General features: G+C 35.3%; 1 long non-coding RNA gene across 1 annotated transcript in view; it reads left to right on the top strand.

The window, feature by feature from the left end:
- Nucleotides 1-872: 872 nt before the first annotated feature.
- Nucleotides 873-23,620, top strand: part of LOC128314743 (uncharacterized) — a 135,253-nt gene continuing 112,505 nt past the window's right edge. The window contains exons 1-2 of the long non-coding RNA XR_008296720.1: nt 873-1,013; nt 1,743-1,815. This is a non-coding gene — a long non-coding RNA (uncharacterized LOC128314743). The remainder of the gene's footprint in view (nt 1,014-1,742; nt 1,816-23,620) is intronic.

Here is a 23,620-nt window from a genome sequence, read left to right as displayed (position 1 = left end):
AGTAGCTTCTGGGGGCACCCAAATTCTCTGATTTAGGAGGTGATCAGAGCATTGAACACGGCACTGTCGGGGACCAGGAATTTGCTGGCCTGAGCACCTTACTGGTCTCTTTGGGTGCTCAGAACGTCTGCATAACTTCGTGGAACAGCTTTGGAGTAAGGTGTAGCTTTGCCACCTGCTGCTCTCTCTCGACCATGGCGTGGGTCACCGAGGGCAGAACCAGTCATCTTCCCCTTCTGTCCTCTGGGGACTCTGTCCTTGTCCTCCTCATCCTTCTCCTCAGTGACTTCTCCCAGCCTGTTTGGCAGGGAATGAAAGTACTCCTTATCATCCTCAGAGCTGCCCAGGTGGCTGAGGTGAAACCGGCTGTGGTCGTTCTCCTGCAGGAACTTGTAGAACTCGGGATCTTTGCCCTTCAGCCAAGACAGCTGGTACTTGAGCTCAGAGGCACTGTCTTTTTTATATTTTCTTATGTTTATTTATTTTTGAGAGAGACCAAGCCTGAGTGGAGAAGGGACAGAGAGAGAAGGAGACACACAATCCGGAGCAGGCTCCAGGCTCTAAGCTGTCAGCACAGAGCCCAATGTGGGGCTCAAACTCAAGAACTGTGAGATCATGACCTGAGCTGAAGTCTGTCCTTTAACCGACTGAGCCACCCAGGTGCCCCTCAGAGGCGCTGTCTTTATGCTACCGTGGCTCCGAACAGTTCAGTGCCACCTGGATCTGCCCTGTAGGGGCTCATTTCTCTCCCCACATGGCTGGGACGTTCTGGCATCCTGGGTCCTCCCACAGCCCCGCCCACCGCCTTCTGCGACTGTGCTGAGCCGCTGGGCCCCGCCTGCCTGCAGCGCGCGCCGCACTTCCGGCGGGTCCGCCCACTTCCCATGCAGAAGGAAGGGTGAGGGAGCCAGGGTGGTAGAGAATGTCGTGAAATACAGACTCTAGAGCAAAGTTATCCAAGATCGTGGGCTGGAGGAGGCCTTTTGGCTCGGACCTGAGCAGAAGCTTTGTAGGTTTGTAAGACTCTAATTCTTAGATACATACAAGCAACTAGTTCCTATGTAATTTTGGTTAGGTTACAAATCAGTTGTAGTCTCCTCCGTTTTGAAATGGAGTTTCTGCTTTGCCTTGAGAAACAGGACATTTGGTGTCGACAAACATTCAGAGACCTTACTTTTTTATTACCAAATTTTAGGAATTATTTGCACATATCTTGTCCTTTATATTTACTACAAATAAAATGTTTATACATTTTCTCTTTGGCTATTGCTTATTTGAAAAAAAATTTTTTTCCAGTTATAGCAGAGGCTTACCCTGTCTCACAAGTGTCAGGCACTGAATCATTAATTTAAAATAACTATTTTGAAAGCAGAGCAAAGTAGTTACCCATCTTTTTCTCCCTCCTGAACTCTGGTTGGCCAGAGCTTTTTCTGTCTCTGTTTTTATTATCTGTTTGTTTCTTTCTGATTTATTATTAATGATTAAATAATAAAGGCTTTTGGGACAGTTTATTTCATTTTTTATGTTGTTGGAAATAAAGAATGTAAAAAATCAAAATTACATAAGCCTCAGTTTTACCTCAATTCCTAATGTAGTTTTTATAGTAAAGGGAATATAATCATGTATATTTTAAACATAGTTTTCATAGTTCATGGCATATGATCAGGTATATTTTTATGAATGCTATGTGGGGTTTTAAATGTACCTACTCATAGATATTTTATAATATTTTATCATTTCAGCAGAGCAATATGCTGCTATTCTACAGAACACTACGCCAGTTTCCTTCACTGAAGGGGTTTTCTGGAAATTAAGGTAGACTGACTTTGTTTTGTCTACTGTGTTATATCCCATTGCTAATAAAATATCCAAATTATCAGAGGTAAGAATTATGGATGCTACTTTTAGTCAGGTGATTACAGAAATTAAGAAAATACAAGAAAGTCAGGAATAAAAGCAGCAAGAAAGATCTATTAGCAACCTCTTTTGATAATCTTACTTTAATTCTTTTTATTCTTTTTTTAAAAATGGTATACCTAATCATTCTCTTTTTGGACAAAATGGTTGTTTATAGTTTTCAGATGTTGGAGTATAATATTTAAAAATTAAAAGTATTTTGAAGGAATATCTTCTAAATCTATCATAACCCCCTTTGCCCTCTTGTACAGAAAATAGAAAGCACCGTTTTACCTTTTGTTGCTAAGTCTGTATCATCACCTAAAATGAATTACTATCTGCAGCAATGCCCTCAGTAGTCATTGAGATATGTAGACTTACTTAACTTTTGCACAAAGGGGCAGTCCTTTTTCTAAGTATGTTTACGTGGATGTGTTTGAGTTTTAACGTTGAAATATTGTATGTGTATTCCATAGATTTCTCCTGAAATATACCATTTGGTCCCTCCAACATACATCAAAATATTAATTTCTGGTCCTTCAGCTAGTAGGGATATGGGGTTATTATCCATAAATTGATATTTTCAATCTCTAAAATCTTTTTATACATGAAAAAATAGTTTTTTATCTAGAACTGTTTTGCCTAATAAGTACATAATTGGTAGTATTTTTTGTCTGCGCACAAATGTATCACTCATGTCTTCAGATAATGCACGTCATTATTCTTCTTGGTGCCAAACTTAATCAGATAACCTGAGCTTTGTTTTTTAGAGATAAAATATTACATTAGCTATAGGACGTTAACAAGAAAAACAATGCAGCTGTAGACTGGAATGCCTCTGATAACTCAATTTTTGAATGTATTATGCTAATACTGCCAAGCAGATGTTACAGCTTTGTGGCCGTTTTATATGAGCTGCTGGAGGAAACACTGAGGATGGTTTTTAAATCAATAAAGCATATGATAGTAATGATGAGGAGAGAATATCCATTCCATTCTGGTAACTTTTAAATGATATTCCCACTGGCAATGGCTGGGGGTATCTGTTAGGAAGGTATTTTTACTTTTAAGTTAACCAACAAAGATACTTTCTGATCCAACAAGGAGCTGGGTATGATATTTTATTCTTTGAAAAACTCCAGGGGCACTGATATGGAGGTTTGAGCATTTCACAAATTATTACACACGTTTGGTAAAACCAATTCTCGCTTAGTTTAGTGTTAAGAAGGAAAGTCTTGCTCTGGGCACATCTAATGACCTTCCCACTGTAGACAAGGCTGGCTACTCTGTGCACAGGATATAATTTGATAAAAGGATTCAGACTCTTGAACCCCCTCATTATAACCTTGTTTTATAGATTCTAAGACTCTAGCTGCTTCAACAAAGTGTCAGGTTTTCTCAGTTAGGTGACTGATAGTGTAAAATCACTCCATACATTTCATGGGTTTTTTTGGTTTGTTTGTTTCTTATTGTTGTAGTTATTTTTAAATATATTTGCCCTGTGATTTCACAAAAGACATTTAAATTTTTCCATGTGACATTGATTTCATAGTAATGGTAGTGACTTAGCTGTCTTTATGTGCTATACATTTCTCAAGCAGTTACTGTGTGACTAGATAGTATGATAATTGATGAGAGAGTGAGAAATTGAAGACAATTTTCAAATTTCTTGCATTGTCATCTTGAAATGCTGCATATGGTAAAATATCAATTTAGGCAGGAGGAAACATGAAATTAAAAAATTATCATTTGGCACCACAATAATAATTGTTTAGACAAGAGTTATCAATAGCTACTCAATTGACAGGATGGAAGGTATATAAGAAACAGAGTATCTTCAATACTTTCCCACAAGATACACCTTAATTGCAAACACAAAAACTGTCTCATGGGGAAACCGACCAGATACCAGTGTAACCAGGTGATCAAAATTACCTATACCAATAATAGGATAAATAGGTATCATGTGCCTCCTGAACCAAAAGCACGTCTACTCTGGTGTCCTGGCCAAAAATATATAACTTGAATTATGCGATGACATCAGAGAAACTTTAATTTATTCTGTAAATAAAGTACCTGCACTCTTCAAAAATGTCAAAAGACATGATAAAAAAAAAAAAAAAAGAAGACCAATGAACTGTTTTAAAGACCAATGAGGAGTGACAACTAAATGCAACATGTGACCCTGTCTCGGATCCTGGACCAGAAATTTGTTTCTTTTGCTGTAAGGAACATTAGTAGGACCATTGAAATCTGAATAAGGAATGTAAATTAGATAGTAGTGCTGTTTTAATGTCAGTTTCCTGAATTGAATCATTGTATTGTGGTTATGTATGAGAATTTTGTGACTTCCAGGAATACTGAATACACTGAAGTATTTAAGGGGTAAAAGAGTATAATGTCTACAACTTATTTATCCAGTGATTCAGATGATATGTGTGTATGTATGCACAAAGAAATAGGGGGCATGATGATGCAAATGTCGACATTTTCATAGCTGTTATCTTTGTCCTTGCAACTCAAAGTGTGCACCGTGGACCAGCAATATTGATACTACCTGGGCAGTAGTCAGACATGCAGAAGTTTTGCCCCTACTCAAGTCCTACTGTTTGAAAATCTGCATTTTAATAAGATAATCAGGTGATTGGTATATCACGAACTTTTGAGAAGCACTACTCTATATCATCTTCGTTATGTGTATAATAAAGCTTAAGTCACAGAAGTGAGGTAGAACAGGAGTCTTAATATGCTTGGATATACCATCCTTGGAATATGTTTAAATGAGAGGTCTTACTATTATTATTACCCACTCATACAGTATGTTAAAAATCGAAGGACCAAAAAACCCTTTAGAGTCAGTATTTTTATGCTTTCCTTATCTCAAACTAGAATTCTCTACTGAAATCTGTAAGCCGGTTGTATAATCAGTGTAGAAAGTTATGATCAGTATTATTTTAAGTGAAATATGAAATGGAATAGAAAATAGGAAAGTTCATCACACAAGTTAGATAAATGTTGTGGTTACGCTGAAGAGGTAGAATGGCTCTCAAATTTGGTTCAGATGTGGAGACATGATGTCACACATGCACCAAGAAAGTGAAAAACTTACTACGTGACAGGCTTTCTGTGGAGAGCAGAGCAGCTCCCATGCAGGTAAAAAATGACTTGAGAAGCTCACAAAAGGAGAATTTTTTAAATTTTTTTATTTAATTTTTTATTTTAGAGAGAGCATGTGAGCAGGAGAGAGGGGTGGAGGTGGGGGGGAGAGAGAGAGAGAGAGGGAGAATCGCAAGCAGGCTCCATGCCCAGTGCAGATCCCCATATGGGGCTTGATCCCACTACCCTGGGATGATGACCTGAGCCAAAATCAAAAGTTGGATGCTCAACCAACTGAGCTGCCCATGCTCTCGCCCCATGTTTGAGGTTTTATGGTGGTTAGGGTGTGGAGATGTGGAAAAGATTCCCACAAGTAGCCAGAGCCTTGAGTGGTTTGGAAATTCCATACCTCTCTCTACCTCTCTTGGCTCTAAAGGAGGGAGCTTTCTTGTTTGCCCAGGTTTGAGGTAAGAGATAAAGGGGGAATGATGAGATATGAAAGCTGCCAGCTGTCAAGCATCAAAACTAGAATCACTCTCTTATTACAGTAAGCAGTACTTAATGTACATTAAGTACATTAAGCAGTACTTAATGAAACCTTTTTTTCAGTGTTAGTTGTGCAATAATGCATGGACTATATTCTGCAAAAAAATAGTATTTTCTGGTCAAAAAAGTTTGAAGGTTGGAAAGCCGGAAACCTAAAAGTTACTGAACAGGTTACATTAAATTGTAGATCAACTAAACAATGTACGTTCATAGATTCTCTCCCACCCCCAAGCTCATCACCAGGTGAAGTGCAGAAATGAATTTTAACTGTCTTACCCAGGCTCTTACTGTTTCCATATTCTTTTATTTCAGGGAATTTAAGGACTGGGATATTTAAAGCCCATTTTTTAAACACTCTTACTGCCTGCCAAGCCATTTGCTTCACCTGGACTACATTACTAAAGTTATTTCTTTTAATTTAACTTTGACATTTAGACCTTGTGCTCTAATCCCATCGTAGGTTTGGCTTTCCAAACTATCTTATGGTGTAAAAACTTGAATCTCTCAGTCGTTCTGTTAATCTTTTGCATAGCATCTTACTTGGATACTTTATTCTTTTCTATTGTTCTGCATATTTTGGGGGTAGATTTTTTGAACTTTCAAAATCCACAGAAATAGGAATTCAAAATAACTTTATTTGTTTAACCAGCTGAAGTACTCCTATTTAGTTTACCCTGGTAGTGGTAAAATGTCCATAAAATACTTTATTGTCAAACAGAGTTTAATAAAAAATATTTTATTTTGGTTAGCCTACAAATATATTTAGAATTTGTTTTACCCCATGACTCTTCCTGCTGACCCCTCTTCCCACCTCTTACTCAGATTATAGCATTACATGATGTTCTATGCATTAGGGTGCACTGGCTTTTACCTGATTATCTCCTTTAACCCAGAGTAACAGCTATGAGTTATGGTCACATGGCTACGATTTCCAGAGATATTCTAATATTCTGACATAAGAATTATTTAAATTAATTAATGTCTATTCTTGAGCTAAGTATACTTTTGAAATGTGTACAATTTTCGCTTTTTCTTTTTTTTTTTTTGCCATTTAAGTAATGCAATGAGATTATGCCAACCATACAAACATATATATATGTATTTATATAGACACACACACAGCCATATCCTTTTGATAGATAGATGGAAAATGTTGACTAAAATGATATCACTTGTCACTGTTAATTGAACTGTGATCTCACTGTATAATAAGCTTCCATTTTCAAAAAGTATGCGGTGTGAGGTGGTTTTGGACACTGCATTTTAGATTAGAATGTGACTGAATATATAGTCTGTTGCCTTAAAAAGCACAATTACCACCCTTTAAAAGAACAACATAAGTTGCTGCATAATCTGACACATGAGTGTCTTGTGAAGAAACAGTGTCTCAGGTGCATGATTTGGGTGTGATCTTAAGAGATAGGGAGAGCAAAGACACGTTTCTGTTTTGTTCCCCCACCCTTGGTTCTTCTAAAGTTTTTTATTAGTAAATGGAGCATTTTCCTTTTCATGCTCTCTTTTCTATGCTTTTTCTCTTATTGTCACTTTTGCCTGTTAAATTTATTTTTCTATTTTCTCTTTGTCTTGCTTCTTTTCCCTATCATTCTTTAATTGCTATAAAATCAAAAGATAATGCATGGTTTTGTGCAATAATGTTAATTAGATAGGGAAAATAAGGGTGGCCCTTTTTTTTTTACCTGAAAATCTCAATGTAAAGTAGTATTTTCTCAATTTTCAAAAATGTCTAAGATTTGTCTGAACTTATAAATGGAGTTAAAGAAAGTGCTTAGTTTTGCTCATAGCAGAGCAATAAAAATAAATTAACTAGCTTTGGTGGTCTGTATGCATATAGTCTTCAGCTTACTAGAATAAGATCACCTTTGAAAAAACACCTTACTGACAAAAGGGAAAAGTTTCGTCTATTACTATTGGTTTATCCTTGACAATTTCTGTCACATGGCATTCCAGTGTACCATGTGCCTTAAATTCCAGAAGGAACATGTTTCATTAAAATACATGGTTCATTTTCAAGGTTTCATTTTTATTAATCTTGATTACCATACACCAGACATTTAGACTTGTTGCTGCATAATTGAGCTAAACCTTTGATTTCCAAAATGTTTGAGAAATACAGGCTATTAATATGGACTAATCAAATAATGTGTGTGAAACTAATCAGTATACAATTGCTGTTTAAGGTAATTTGCTGTCTTAAATTGTAAGTCGAAGATCAAGGACAAAACAACAAATGATGAAAAATTGATTTTAATTGGTAGTTTAGTTGTGAAGCAAGTTACATTTTATATGAAACAAAATATATTAACGTATTAATATGGTGTTTGCACATTTCGTTTTTTATGTAAGTCATCAATTAAAATGTTGACTAGGAAAGAGTATTAAAGTATTCCATGGATGACTTTCTTCTATACTCACATAATTAATAACTAACATTTTTTATTAATACTATTCAATTAAATATCTCCTACCACTGTTTTTCAGCTCATAAATCAAGCCTAATCTGAAAATTTATGATACCAATGAAATTACTAAATGCCTACTATCTTATGATATAACTATAACTGTTCTTATTTGCAAATATTTGTGTTTAGATCATTATGTATGAACACATTTGTTTTGGTGAGAGTAAACCACTTTGGTCCTTTATTCTCATTATTTTATTGCCTAAATATTAATCAGAATATTTGCCCAGAGGTTCATTTTTTTTTAATCATTATATTTACTAATCTTAATTCTTTTGGCCACTTTCCATTCACCATCATGTTTCAATGACCATCCAGCCCAGCACTGTGAGATTGCCTCAACATGTCTCTCTTCAGCCCTCTGGGATAATTTTTAACAGAACAGTAAGTTGAAAGAGACCAGATATCAGTTTAGAGTACTTCCAACATGGAAGTTTTCAAAATAAATAATTGAACTATATTATGCAACCCTGAAATTATTTTTATGTTACTGAAATGAAGAAGGGTGGGGTTAGAAGATTATTACTTTGGAGACAACTATACTCTGAGACCTATAGGGTAAAGGTGGGAATAATCAAGCCTGGTGAGTAGACCTTTAACAAAACTATTGAGAAAGTTTAATAATGTAATCTACAGTATTGAATAGTGGGTATCTGTCTGGCTTCCTCCTGAAAAGTAGAAGGATTATACATGATTTAGGCAGTGGCTGGTAGATGAGTTGAACAAAAGGTGTATGTACTTCTAGAGTTCATTGGAGCAAAAGATATATGAGTACCAGAATGAGTGGTGGGCTACAGGAGGTGAGGGTTGGCCTGGTAGCATTTTAATCTCAAGGGGTCTGTAGAGGAAAGAGTGGACTAGCAAAAAACAAGATGAGGTGAGGAATGGAAGTGAGAGGAAAATGCATCTGAGTATTTCATGGGTAGTGCAGTAGACATTCTCAGTGAGACCTCCAAAAAGCCCATAAAAAATGCCTTATAAGAGCAAGTTGTAAACACCAGCAATGCCTAGGGACTGCAAAGCTATCTAAATACAGCACCAGTCTAATAAGGATTTTCCTGTTCCCTCTTACTGTCTTTTGTCTCTAAACTCAAACCTGAGGGAGATCAGAATCCTCTTTTGCAAGTGGACACATGAATAAAAAAAGAAAAAACCGCAATACCACCGTACCTACCCTACCCTTGCTGGCCTCTTGCTTGCAGGATGTCGTAGCTAGGGAGATTTAATTTTATAATATAAGCGTTTTTTCATTATATGGGTCTTAGAATTATAATTTCTGAATTGAGTTAGTATATTTATTGACTTAAAGTGACCATTTACTTTTCATTACCTATAAGTAGTCAGAAAAGTCAGTGAACTGAGTTTTTGTGTATATGCAAGGAAATATTTAGGCCACTGAAATGATTTTTAAACTTTTTATTATGGAAAATTTCAAATATATAATAGTGCTATGAACTATCATACACCTGTCATCAATTAAAATAGTTATCAACTCATGACCAGCTTGTTGCATTTATGCTGCCACCTTTCAATTTATTGAAGCACATCTCAGATATCCTGTTACTCACTGAGTTCATTTTAAAGAGAAAAAGGGGAGACAAAGTTACTTTAAGATTACACTTCAAGTGGGGGCGCCTGGGTGGCTCAGTTGGTTAAGCGTCCGACTTCAGCTCAGGTCACCATCTCACAGTCTGTGAGTTTGAGCCCCGCGTCGGGCTCTGGGCTGACAGCTCAGAGCCTGGAGCCTGCTTCAGATTCTGTGTCTCCCTCTCTCTCTGCCCCTTCCCCGCTCATGCTCTGTCTCTCTCTGTCTTAAAAATAAATAAAAACATTAAAAAAAATTTAAAAAAAGATTATACTTCAAGAGTCTTTTGTGAAACAAAAGATATATGAGTGTTTCTGCGTGCCATGTCAGGGACAGGGCTGGCCTGGGTTTTAAATCATGCCCAGAGAAGGCTAGATTTATCAGACCCAAGAATGTTGAATTAATTTAAAGTGATTTGAGACTTTTGTCTCCTAACCCATTTTGGGCTTCTGGGCAGTAATTCATTCTTTCTCTTAGAATTTATTGTGAAATATTTTATTCATAAATGGGAATGTTTTAATATCTTTATGAGGTATAGATAATAATACAGTCTAAGTACTTGAATTATCAATACTAGGGAAACTCTCTGTATACTCCTCCCTGACTCTGGTCCTTTGCTTCTCCTCTGTAGTAATCATAATCCCCACTTTTGTATTTATCATGCAATTGTTCTTTTAAAGAATTAGTTCTTGCGTGTCTGTGTGGATCCTTAAAATATACATTACTTAGTTTTGCCTGATTTTTAACTTTCATATGAAAAGTATTGTTGATGATGGACATTTGGAATATTCCTAGTTTTCCAGACATTATAAACAATGATGGTATGAGCATTCTTTTATATGACTCCTTGGGCATCTGGGCAAGAATTTCTCTAGGGTATGTGTGTAGGAATGAACTTGCTGGGCCATTAGGCTCATATCATCAACTTCACTGGGTGAATTTAAATGTATCTATAAAGTGGTTTCCCAATTTACATTCTTGCTAGCTCTGTGTAATAGTTGCCAGTGCACCACATCCAAAAGCAACCCATGAAATATACAAAACGTTTAAAGGTTTGTCATTCTGATTAATCTGAAATGGGAATTTGATATTGTTTTGATTTGCATTACCCATAGCCACATAAGTTTGAGCATTTGTTCATATTTTTATATGTCATGTGTGCCTCTCTCATCTGAAATGCATGGTCTTGTTTTTTGCCTAATTTTTAATTTGATTGAATTTTCCCCCTCATTTGTAAGAATGATTAATTTAATCTATATATAACCCCCTTGCCAGTCTTATATGTTAACAATTTGTGGCTTTTAATTATATTTTTAAATTGGTGCCTTTAATGAATACAAGGCTTTACATGTATACATTTTTTCTTTATAAGCTATGCTTTTTTGTATCTTATTTAGTAAGTTCTTTTCTACCTTAATGTCATGACGTCTTCTCCCTATTTACTTCCTGAAGCTTTTAAGTTTTCACATTTTCAGATTTTTGTCATCTGGACTTGATTTTTGCATAGTGTGCAGTAGTATCCAAAATTACCTTTTGTCAAATACATACCCTGTTGTCCAACCATTCTTCATTGTTGAACAGTCCATTCTTTCCCCAGTTGATCTTCAGAGGCAATTTGGATTTATATTAAGATAGCAAAAACAAACAAACAGAACGAAACTGGGAAGTCTGTTTCTGGACTCTTAATATTGTTCCAGTAGCTATTTTCCTATCCATGCACAATGCTACTCTTTAGTTATTATTTGATTTTATAATTTTTGGTAGGGTAAAGGTAATATCCTTTTACATTCTTGTTATGAAAAATGCTCTCTTTTTGAGATTTTAGAATTACCTTGTGTTGGATTTTGATTGGAACAGAAAGGAGTATATAAATTAATATTGAGAGAAAGGTCAAATTCATAACATTATTTGTTCTTCATGGGTATATTTAGTTGAACCATGTAAAATTGCTTGTATTTGACCATTTTTGATTGACCAAAATAGCAGTTTCATCTAGTTGAATGTAATAGTTCATCTCTCAGTGTATTTGTGCTTCTTTAATGTCATTCATTAAAATTTTATTTTCTTTATGAATTCACACACATTATTAAATTTAACCCTAGGTACATATTTTTATTTTAATCTATTGTGAAATACATCCCTTTTTAATATTACATTTGTTTTCCTAGTATAAAGAAGTGCAGATAATTTACTTAAATTCATTTTTTATCTACTAACTTTAATTTCCTTAACTAGATCCTTCAATATGATATTTGTGTGAGCAGTGATTGGCAATATCTTTGTCTCTTTCAGTTCTTGATTTTAAAGGTTTTGGACATTTCACTATTAAAGTATAATGTTTGCTTGAGGCCTTTGGTCAATAAATTTAAAAGGTTTATGAATGATCTTTTTAAATTCTGGTTCACAAATACAATTTAATTTATCACGAATGAAGGTTGAATATTGTCAACATATTTTTCTGCATTTATTGATAGGAACTTGTGGATTTTCTCCATTTAACTAATGGGTTATAGTACAATATATTGATAGCCTTTTGTGGAGAAATATATGTATATATTTTTCTAGTATTTTTTATTTTTTATATTTAAAAAAATTATATGCATGCCAAATAAAAGTGAATAAATATGTAAGTATGGTACACAATAATAGCTATAAAACTAACACCTATTTGCTTTATCCAGATCAAGCAGTAGAAAACTATTAATAGCTCAAAGGCTAACCAAAAATGAATACTACCCAAGATTTTGTGTTAAAAAAAAAATTTACTTGTATCATTCTTCTGGCAAGCAGTTGTGCCATTGTGCCATCTACTCTGGAGAGAGGCACTATCTCTGTATTCCCAACTCGTTTGCTGAACTAACATCGTGGATGATTTGGAACAAAAGCTCAAGCAAGATGTGCAGCAGCATAAAGACTCATAGAGAATTGTCTCTCTGTAACCCTGGACTTGAAACTGGTGTAGTGACTTTGTGGGATTTGGAGTTGGCTATGTTAGGGAGAGCTGATGTGCCTTCTATGCAAAAGAAGGGAGTTAACCGATATTTGGAGACCAGAGAGGCAGAGTGTAACAGAGACATAGATGCTCAGTGATACCTGTTCTTTCTCTTCATCCTTTACCACTGAACCACATTTTGGAGATGCCTTGCAACTATGTGGAGCTGTGTGATTAATTCTCATCAATGGACTATGGGCTGAAATAATGTGTGTTGAAACTTGCTAATGTTTTTAAGAAGGGATATATACCTTTCACATTTTTTTTTGTTTTGTATGACAGCTAGATGCAAAGAATCCAGTACCTTAGAAAATGACAGAGTTGTACAATGAATAGAGTCTAGGTTCCTGAGTGACTGAACAGAGCAGAGTCTCCCTTCTGACTTTCATTAGACTGTCCATAAATCATAATTTTTTTTCTTGTGAAACCTTTGAAATGTTGAAGTTGTTTGTTACAGCAGTTGACCTTCCTGACTGATACAAACATCATAATAATTTATAGCTACATTTTATTGGGTACTTATCATGTGATAGATACCATATATTACTGGATTTAACTCTTTCACAAGCTCGTGATACAGATTTATTAATCCCCTCTGAGAGATTAATTTCCTTCTTCAAACTTGTCACATAGAAACTAAGTTGGGGAGTTAGGGTTTCACGCTAGTTAGTACTGGACCCACAATTCTGTTCTTAACCTGTTCTCTATTATGCCCACAGTTAATTCCTGGTGAAAAAAAAAAAAAAAAAAAAGAAAGGCAGCTATCTGTAGTCTTGGGTAAATCCATCAACCCAAACTATGAATATCTCAAATTGTACCTCTCATTTTTGTTTGGTTAGTAGAGTAATAATTCATAATTACAACACAGCTGAAAGGAAATATAAAACATCTGCATAAACTAACAGTTTTATGAATGATGCATGTGACATTGTGGCTAACTCAATATTGTTCTAAGTTTATAGAGATATGAAGCCCTAACCATTTGCGTGGAAAACCACTTCCAACATTTGAACTTTCAATGTTTCTGTACATAATATATGAGTGTGTTTATATGTGTATATTTTACCTGTGCTGTTAACAATTATTTGAAATTACATTTTTCAGTTTTTGAAACAATTTCAATGTTATACAAATTAGTATTTTTAAATATTTTAAATGTATTTTTAAAAAGTGCTTTGTTGATCTGAGACCCTATCACGTCCTAATTTCTTATGTACTTCCTACTAACAATAAATGCATTGTGACCATCCCTTTTTCTTTTTCTCTCTAAGCACACTTACATGCACACACCGCACATACACACACACACACAATTATTTCTTTGGCTGTGTATATCTAAATATTGAAAACCTCAAGTCCTATCAGTATCTTCAGTTCGAATCTTAACACCACATAGTTTATTCTGCTTTTCTCCCTTTCCAAATTTGCTAGTTACTTTTTTTTTTTAGTGAAAAAAAAGCTTTCATGTCCTTCTCAGATACACTTATTGTTGTGTCCCATCTTCTTCTGCTTCTTCTGCATGGATGCTTTGCTCACCTTGCTCAGGCTCGAGCACCTGGTGTTCTGACAACCTGTACCAGGACATTCCTTTGTGTGAGTTCTCTTCTCATTCCACTTCAGCTCTGATACCTCACACATGACCACCCCTACTCAATGCATAGATGTTTTCCTTACCCTGTTCTAGTTGTAACATCCTACCCCAGGCTGTCCCTTATTGGGGACATCCTCTTTGCCCACTAGGGCATATGCAGTTTTCCCTATGAGACACGTTTTAAAGCATACAAAGTATACCTGTGAAAGATATTGGAGGTTGGTTATATAAATATCACCTCTTTTGTAAACATTCATCTATCAGTGGAAACTTGTATTGCTTCCATATTTTGGCTACTATAAATATTGCTGCAGTAAACATAGGGGTACATGTATCTTTTCCAAATTGTGTTTTCATATTCTTTGAGTACATATCTAGGAGTGCAATTACTGGATCCTATGGTAGTTCTATTTTTAATTTATTAAGGAACCTTCATACTGTTTTCCACAGTGGCTGTACCAACTTGCATTCCCACTAACAGTGTACTAGGGCTCTTTTTTTTCTGCAGTCTCACCAATGCTTGTTGTTTTTGATCTTACCTGTTCTGACAGTTGTGAGGTGATAATCTCATGGTTTGATTTGCATTTCCCTGATGATAAATGATGTTGAGCATCTTTTCATGTGTCTGTTGGCCATCTGTATGTCTTTGGACAAATGTCTGTTCATGTCTTTCACCCGTTTTTTAATTGGATTATTTGTTTTTTGGGTGTTGAATTCTGTAAATTCTCCATATATTTTTGGATATTAACCCCTAATTGGATATATCATTTGCAAATATCTTCTCCTGTTCAGTAGGTTGTCTTTTAGTTTTGTGGATTGTTGGCCATGCAGAAGGCTTTTATTTTGATGTAGTCCCAATAGTTTAATTTTGCTTTTGTTCCCCTTGACTCAGGAGATAAATCTAGAAAAATGTTGCTATGGCCGAAATCAGAGAAATCATTGCCTATGCTCTCTTCTAGGATTTTATGGCTTCAGGTCTCACATTTAGGTCCTTAATCCATTTTGAGTTTTGGGGGGTTTGTATGGTATAAGAAAGTGGTCCAGTTTCATTTCTTCATATGTAGCTGTCCAGTTTTCCCAACACCTTTCACTGAAGTGATTCTTTTTTCCATTGTATATTCATCCTCCTTTGTCAAAGATTAATTGACCAGATAACTGTGGGTTTATTTCTGAGCTCTCTAGTATATTCCATTGATCTATGTGTGGTGGTTTTGTGTGTGTGTGTGTGTGTGTGTGTGTGTGTGTGTGTGTGCCAGTTGCATACTATTCTGATTACTACAGCTTTGTAATATATCCTGAAATCAGGGATCGTGATAACTTTAGCTATGTTCTTTTTTAAGATTGTTTTGGCTACTCAGGGTCTTTTGTGGTTCCACAGAAATTTTAGGATTATTCTAGTTTTGTGAAAAGTTCTATTAGTATTTAGATAGAGGTTGCATTAAAACTGTAGATTGCTTTGGGTAGTATGGACATTCAACAGTATTTGTTCTTCCAGTCTGTGAGCATGGAATATCTTACCATTTGTGTCATCTTCAGTTTCTTTCATTAGTGTTTTTTTGTTTTAAGAGTAAAGGTGTTTCACCTCCTTGGTTAAGTTTATTCCTAGGTATTTTATTATTTTTGGTACAATTGTAAGTGGAATTGTATTCTTAATTTCTCTTTCTGCTACTTCATTATTAGTGTCTAGAAATACAATGGTTTTGTCTGTACTGATTTTTGTATCCTGCAAATTCATTTATCAGTTATAATAGTTTTTTGGTGGAGTCTTTAGGGTTTTCTATGTATAGCATCATGTCATCTGTAAATAGTGAAAGTTTTACTTCTTCCTTATCACTTTGGATGGCTTTTATTCCTTTTTCTTGTCTGATCGCTGTGGATAGCACTTCAGTACAGTATTGGGTAAAAGGAGTGAGAGTGGATGTCCTTGTCTCGTTCCTTATCTTAGGGGAAAAGCTCTCAGTTTTTCCCCATTGAGGATGATGTTAGCTCTGGGTTTTTCATAGATGGTCTTCGTCATGTTGAGGTACCCTCTAAACCTACTTTGTTGAGGGTTTTATCATGAGTGGATGTTGTACATTATCAAATGCTTTTTCTACATCTGTTTTTTTAATGTTTATTTTTTTGAGAGAGAGCACATGTATGTGTGTGTGTGAGGGCCAGAGAGAGAAAGGGAGAGGGAATCCCCAGAAAATGTGGGGCTCCGTCTCACGAACCTTGAGATGATCATCTGAGCTGAAATCAAGAGTCAGACACTCAACTGACTGAGCCACCTAGGCACCCCTCTACATCTACTGAAATGATAATATGATTTTTATCCTTTCTCTTGTTGATGTGATAAGTCATGTTGATGTATTTGTGAATATTGAGCCACCCTTGCATCCAGGAATAAATCCCACTTGATCACGGCAAATAGTTTTTTTAATGTATTATTAGATTCAGTTTGCTAACATTTCTTGAGGATTTTTACATCCATGTTCATCAGAGATATTGGCCTGTAGTTTTTGTTTGTTTGTTTGTTTTTTGAGGTCTTTATTTGGTTTCGGTATCAGGGTAAATCTGGCCTCACAGAATGAATTTGGAAGTTTTATTTCCTCTTCTATTTTTTGGAATAGTTTAAGAACAGTAGGTATTAACTCTTTTTAAAATGTTTTTAGAATTCACCTGTGAAACTATCTGGTCCTGCTTTTGTTTGTTGAGAGTCTTTTGGTGTCATTGCTGGTAATCAGTCTGTTCAAATTTTCTATTTCTTCCTGATTCAGTTTTTGGAGGTTATATATTTCTAGGAATTTATCCATTCATTCTAGGTTGTCCAATTTTTTTGGCATCTTATTTTTCATAATATTCTCTTATAATTCTTGTATTTCTGTGGTATTGATTATTATTTGTCCTCTTTCACTTTTTGTTTTGAGTCCTTTCTCCCCTCTCTCTCCCCCTCACCCTCTCTCTCTCTCTCTCTCTTTTATGAGTCTGTCTAAAGGATTATCACTTTCATTCACTTTTCAAAGGAAGAGCTCCTAGTTCTGTTACATTTTCTATTGATTTTTTAGGTACTGTTTTGTTTATTTCTGCTCTAATCTTTATTATTTCTTTCCTTTTACTGACTTAGGGTTTTGTTTGTTCTTCTTTTTCCAGTTCCTTTAGGTATAAGGCTAGATTGTTTATTTGAGGTTGTTCTTGCTTCTTGAGTAGGCTTGTATTGCTGTGAACTTCCTTCTTAGAACAGCTTTTGTTGCACCCAAATGATTTTGGACTTTTGCATTTTCATTTTCATTTATGTCATTTTTTTTTAATTTCTTCTTCAATTTCTTGGCTGAGCCATTCATTGTTTAGTAACATGTTTCTTAAATGCCATGCATTTGTGTTTCCTTCAGATATTTTCTTGGGGTTGATTTCTAGTTTCATAGCATTGTGGTTGGAAAAGATATATGGTATGACTTCAGTCAGTGTGAATTTGTTGAGACTTGTTTTGTGGTCTCATGTGATATATTCTGGAAAATGTTCCATGTACACTCGAAAAGAATGTGTATACTGCTGTTTTAGGATGGGATGTACTGAATATATCTGTTAGATCCTTTTGATCAGTTGTGTTGTTCTAAACCACTGTTTCCTTATTGAAATTCTGTTTGGATAATTAGTCTCTTGATGTAAGTTGGGTGTTAAAGTCTCCCACTATTATTGTATTACTATCAATTACTTCCTTTATGTTTGTTATTAACTGCTTTACGTATTTGGATGTTTCCACTTTGGGTGCATAAATATTTAGAATTGTCATATCTTCTTGGATTGTTCCCTTTATGATTATGTAGTGTCCTTCTTTGTCTCTTGTTCCAGGCTTTGTTTTAAAGTCTTTTTTGTGTGATGTAAATATTGCTACCCTGGCTTTCTTTTCACTTCCATTTACATGATACATGCTTTTCTATCCCTTCACTTTTAGTCTGCATGTGTCTTTAGGTCTGAAATGAATTGTGTATAGTCAGGATATAGATGAGTGTTGCTTTTTGTACCCATTCTGTCACCCTATCTCTTTTAATTGGAGCATATAGAGCATTTATATTCAAAGTAGTTATTGATGGGTGTGTATTTATTGCCCTTTTGTAATTTGTATTATGTTTGTTTTTGTAGTTCTTCTCTATTCCTTTTTTCTCTTGCTCTCTTCTCTCATGGTTTGCTGGATTTAATGATACACTTAGTTTCCTTTCTCTTGATTTTTTGCAAATCTATTACCAGTTTTTAGTTTGTGATTACCATTAGGTTGTATATAACATCTTCTGCATAGAGCAGTCTATATAAATAGATGGTAACTTAAGTTTGAACCCATTCTTTACTCCTCTCCCTACTCTATATTTTAGGTATATGTTGTCATACTTTACATCCTTTTATTTTGTGAATCCCTTGACCAATTTTTATAGATATTCTTAATTTAATTGATTTGTGCTGCCTCCTTTTCTTCTACTTATGGTCTTCCTTTCTACTCCAAGAGTCCCCTTTAGCATTTCTTGTAGGGCTGGTTTAGTGGACATGAATTCCTTTGACATTTTTGGCTGGGAAACGGTATCTCTCCTTCTATTCTGAATGATAGCCTTGCTGGATAGAGTAGTCTTGGCTGCAGGTATTTTTCTTTTTTCTTTCTTTCTTTTCTTTTTTTTTTATATGAAATTTATTGTCAAATTGGTTTCCATACAACACCCAGTGCTCATCCCAAAAGGTGCCCTCCTCACTACCCATCACCCACCCTCTCCTCCTCTTTCTTTTTTTTTTAACGTTTGTTTATTTTGAGAGAGAGAGAGAGCGTGTGCACGACAGTAGGGGAGGAGCAGAGGGAGAGAGAGAGAGAGAGAGAGAGAATCCCAAGAGAATTAGGCTCAGCATGGAGCCTAATCCAGAGCTCAGTCTCATGACTGTGAAGCCATGGCTTGAGCTGAAATCAAGAATCAGAAGCTTAACTCAGCCACCCAGGAGGCTTAGTTGCAGGTTTTATCTGTCAGCACTTTGAATATATTATGCCACTCCCTTCCAGCCTTCAAAGTTTCAGCTGAAAAATCAACTGATGGTTTTATGGGGTTTCTTGTGTATGTAACTGTTTTCTTTTCACTTGCTGCTTGTAAAATTCTCTTTTTCACTACTTTTTTCCATTTAATTACTATGTGTCTCAATGTGGACCTGCTTGGGTTGATTTTGTTGAGGGCTCTCTGTGCCTCCTGGATATGTATTTCTGTTTCCTTCTCCAAATTTGGGAAGTTTTCAGCTATTATTTTTAAAATAAGTTTTCTACTACCTTTTCTCTCTCTTCTTCTGGGATCCCTATAGTATGGATAACTTACTCTTAATGGTGTTACTGATTTCCCTGTCTATTTTCATTTTATGTATTTTTTTTTCCTTTCACTGTTCAGCTTGATTGCTTTCCATCACTCTGTTCTCTAGATTGTTCTTCTGCTTGCTCTAGACTACTATTTATTTCATCTAGTATGTTTTAAGTTTCAGTTACTGAGTTCTTAATCTCTGATTGGTTCTTTTTGATGTTTTCTATGTCTTTTTTAAGACATAGATCTCACTGAAATTCTCCACTCTTTTCTCAAGTCTGATTACTATTTTTATGACCATTACTTTAAATTCACTATTAGGCATATTACTTATCTCCTTTTTATTTAGTTCTCTTGCTGTGATTTTGTTCTTTTCTTTCATTTGGGGCATATTTCTCTGTCTCATCGTTTTGTCTAACTCTCTGTGTATGTTTCTGTGTGTAAGGAATGTCAGCTACACCTTCTGTTCTTGCAAGTAGTGGCCTTATGAAGAAGAGGTCCCATAATGTCTTGCACTGCAGTGTCCCCTGTTTGCCAGAACTTGGTGCTTCAGGGGTGTCTCCTAGTGTGTTGCATGCTCCATACTGTTGTGAATAAACCATATTTTCCTTCATTTCAGTCATCTGTAGAGGCTCTCTGTGTATTATAGGCAGGATTTTGTCCCTCTGTTGTTAGTGGGCCAGTCTGGGGCCACCTTTGGTTTGAGTTTAGTTAGACCAGGTATTTGCAAGAGATGTTGTAGTACAAAACAACAGGGCCCACTCCCTGTGTTGTTCACTGAGAAGCTTTTCTTGGTGGACAGCCTAGAATCAGAACAGATGTCTGTCCCCAGCCCACTGCTAGGGCCAGAGTCAGACAGATGTGTATGGTTATCTTCCCCTCTCCCCAGGAAAGGAGTCACTTTGTATTGGTGTCAGGCTGGTGCCAACACTTTGGATGGTTTCTGTACAAGGGTGTATTGGAAGGAACAGGCTTACAGGAGAATGTAGGGGTATGGCACATGGTGTTTGCAAGGTTATGTACATCTACTGGGAGAGGGAACCTGGAGCTGAGACTGGAGGGGGCAGATCTGCAGAAGTGTAAAGGGCCCAGATGTGGTCTTAGCATGCTAGATAGAGAGTGTTGCACTGCACTGGTACCTGAACATGTCTGAGTCTAGGCTGGGAGTCAGGGGAGGGCAATGGTGCCCACCAGCTCTTTTGTTTAGGGAAGTCTCCCAAGGTTCTCAGCCCCTCTAGCACACATTCTCAGATTAGTAAACAAGTCTATATATACTACAGTCAGTTTTCAAACTGCTGCTGTATCTCATTGGGGCTGTTTTTTGTGTTGTCTCCTGAAGGATGTGGACACATTTTCCTGTCACTCTTCTGGCTCTCCCAGAGCTGAGCCTACTACTGATTTTTAAAGTTCTAGGTATTAAGTCCCGCTAATTGTAAGAACTCATGAAATTATATCCCTCTGGTTTTCAAAGAGATATTTTGGGGATTCCTTTTCCCCATGTGTTCCCTATGCCTGGGTGCTTGGTGTGAGAGTCTGGTCCTCTCCCCTCTCTATGGCCCTAGTGTCCCTTCTTGGTGTGGACATTTTTGTGGGTCTCTTTAGCTCCTGTGTCTCTGCCCTTGCTACCCTCTTCAGTGTGAGGTATTCTGTACATTTACCTGTAGAGAATCTGTTCTGCCAGTCTTCAGGTCATTTTCTGGACTATTTACACTGATGTGAGTGTTTTCTACTTGTATTCATGGAGCAGGATGAGCTTAGGATCCTTCTACTTCTCCATCTTCTCTGGAAGTCCCTAAATTACAATTTTTGGAGTCTGCATTCAATTCTGTGTTTGTGTCATGAATTTTAAATTGAAATTTTTAGTCTTGGATGTCTTAACATTCTTAATTTTTTTTTACTTGATACTATAATAATTTTTGTGACCTCAGCTTATTTTCTTAAAGAAAATTGCTATAAGTAAAATTACTAGATTGCAGCATGTAAAATTCTTGAGCCTTTATAATGTGACAAAAAAAGCTCTTTCATTGTTCTAATCCCCATTTCCTTAATTACCAACAATTTTGCATGTTTTATTATTTCCCATTTTTCCCTGTGAATTGTTTTTTCATGTTAACTGACACCGTTTTTTTATAGTGCTTTCCTGATTATTTTTAAAAAGTTGTTTATATTAAGCAGTGTAATACTTTGTCATTCTTATTGCAAATATGGTTAGTAGTTTTTCATTTAGGTTTTATGGTATATTCTTAATGTACCATAATTTAAAAAACTTTTAATATTATTGAATAGTTGCTGTGGTATACTTAGAAAATTATATCTCAGTGATAATTTAATTGTTTATAGTTTTCTTCTATGACTATTGTTTCATCCTTCATATTTAACTCTTTAATATATTCATCAAAGATTTATTTTGTGTGGTTTATGGTGAAGATTTTAATTATTTCTCTTCTAAATGTAGCATAATTTTTCTAACATATAAGTTGAATAATTTCCTTTTATGTAAGTATTAACATATATTAATACCCATTTCAGGGCATTTTATTTCATTCTGTCCACTTCTCAGATCTTAGACCAGTACCACAGTGTTAAACTGTTTGTATGTTTAAATAGTCAGTAGACCAAAAAAATTCCTTTTATGCCTTATCCTATTCAACACTGTCCAAGTTATTTTTGAGTGTTTTTGCAGATGGTCTTAGAATCATCTTTCTCGTTTTTCCCTGAGACTTTAAAGTGCGCTTAACCTATTATAATTTATCACTCATCCAAATCTATGATGTATCTCTCCTTTTATTAAGTCCTGTCTCTTGACAAACTTTTCATCTTTCCTTTTTATACTTGTTCCTAGATGTTGTACATATTTTGTTGTCATTATTTACGGGTTCACTTTTTTTTCTTATAATTTCTACTGTCTTTGTGTTATTTAGGGAAATTACTGATTTTTATTCATTTATCTTATGTCAAGCTATTTTACTGCAGTTGTTTACACTGTAAATATTATGTCATATTTTTCTTGGCATTAAAAAAAACCTCCTATGTATCTTCACTCAGATAAACTGTATTCAAATAAATTTATCAGTAAATTATGAAAGCTAAACTTTCATAACACACTGTCCTCTGGGGTGACAGATTTACTTAGCAATATTTTGTTAGAAAACATAACCTCTGTCTGGGTTTTGGGAAATTAGACTTACTCCAAAAACCCATGTGCACAAGAGGAGATGTAAGTGGCTATTTAAATATGTATATTTTTACTAATATATAGCCAGAATATGACATAATTTATTTTAATTATATGTATAGTTTTAATATGTTTTCTAACTATATTTTTTCTTACTTTTGATTTGTATGCAGATCATTTCTGAGTCCTGTTTCTAATAGTAATGAATGGTATTTCAAAGTCATTCTGTATTATACTGACACACAACCATTATGAATTATTAAGTGCTTTAGGAAAGCCCAGTCCTTAACTCCAGGAAAAGTTCATACAGATGTAACAGGAATCCCTATAGTACATCTTTAACAAGGAATTTTATAAAGATGTTTAATGTCTGAACCTCGAATGAAAAAAATATTTTTGTGGACATTAATTTGAAAATCAGTCAATATAGTTGGAAGCTCTGTTTGCCATTCAGCGAGATTCACTAAAGATGAATCCATCCTCTCTGTTGTGTTCTCATTTCTACTGACTTTCTTCTTTGTTTGCTTCACTGCTCTTTCCCAGTCCAAAAATAGCAAGTGGTGAAGCATTACCAAGAATTATTTAGTTTTTTTTTTTGTGATTTCAAGGGAAAATAAGTCATAAAATGTTTTTTTTTCTTTTAAAATAATTGCTGTCATAGGGAGTGATTTTGTTTGGCCCTTGTCTAAATATTCCAAGCCTCATAACCTGGTAGGTCTATTAATTCCATGGGTACTAACCATTTCTTGAGTATTTATGCCACCTCAGGATAGGAAATCCTAATGGTTCCACTGGCATTTTAATTAAGAGAAATGTCTATATCTATATACTTTGATTATATCTGTTCAGTAAACTTTTCATTAGTCCATATTTTGCTTCCTTAGATGTGTATAAAGAAGGTCACTAATTATCTTGGAACATTAGGCTGGGTAGAAAACCTGGTGAAAATTTCTGTGGGA

This window comes from Acinonyx jubatus, chromosome A2 (genome assembly GCF_027475565.1).
Source record: "Acinonyx jubatus isolate Ajub_Pintada_27869175 chromosome A2, VMU_Ajub_asm_v1.0, whole genome shotgun sequence".
Classification (NCBI taxonomy): Eukaryota; Metazoa; Chordata; class Mammalia; order Carnivora; family Felidae; genus Acinonyx; species Acinonyx jubatus.
This window is presented reverse-complemented; position numbering and strand designations above follow the sequence as displayed.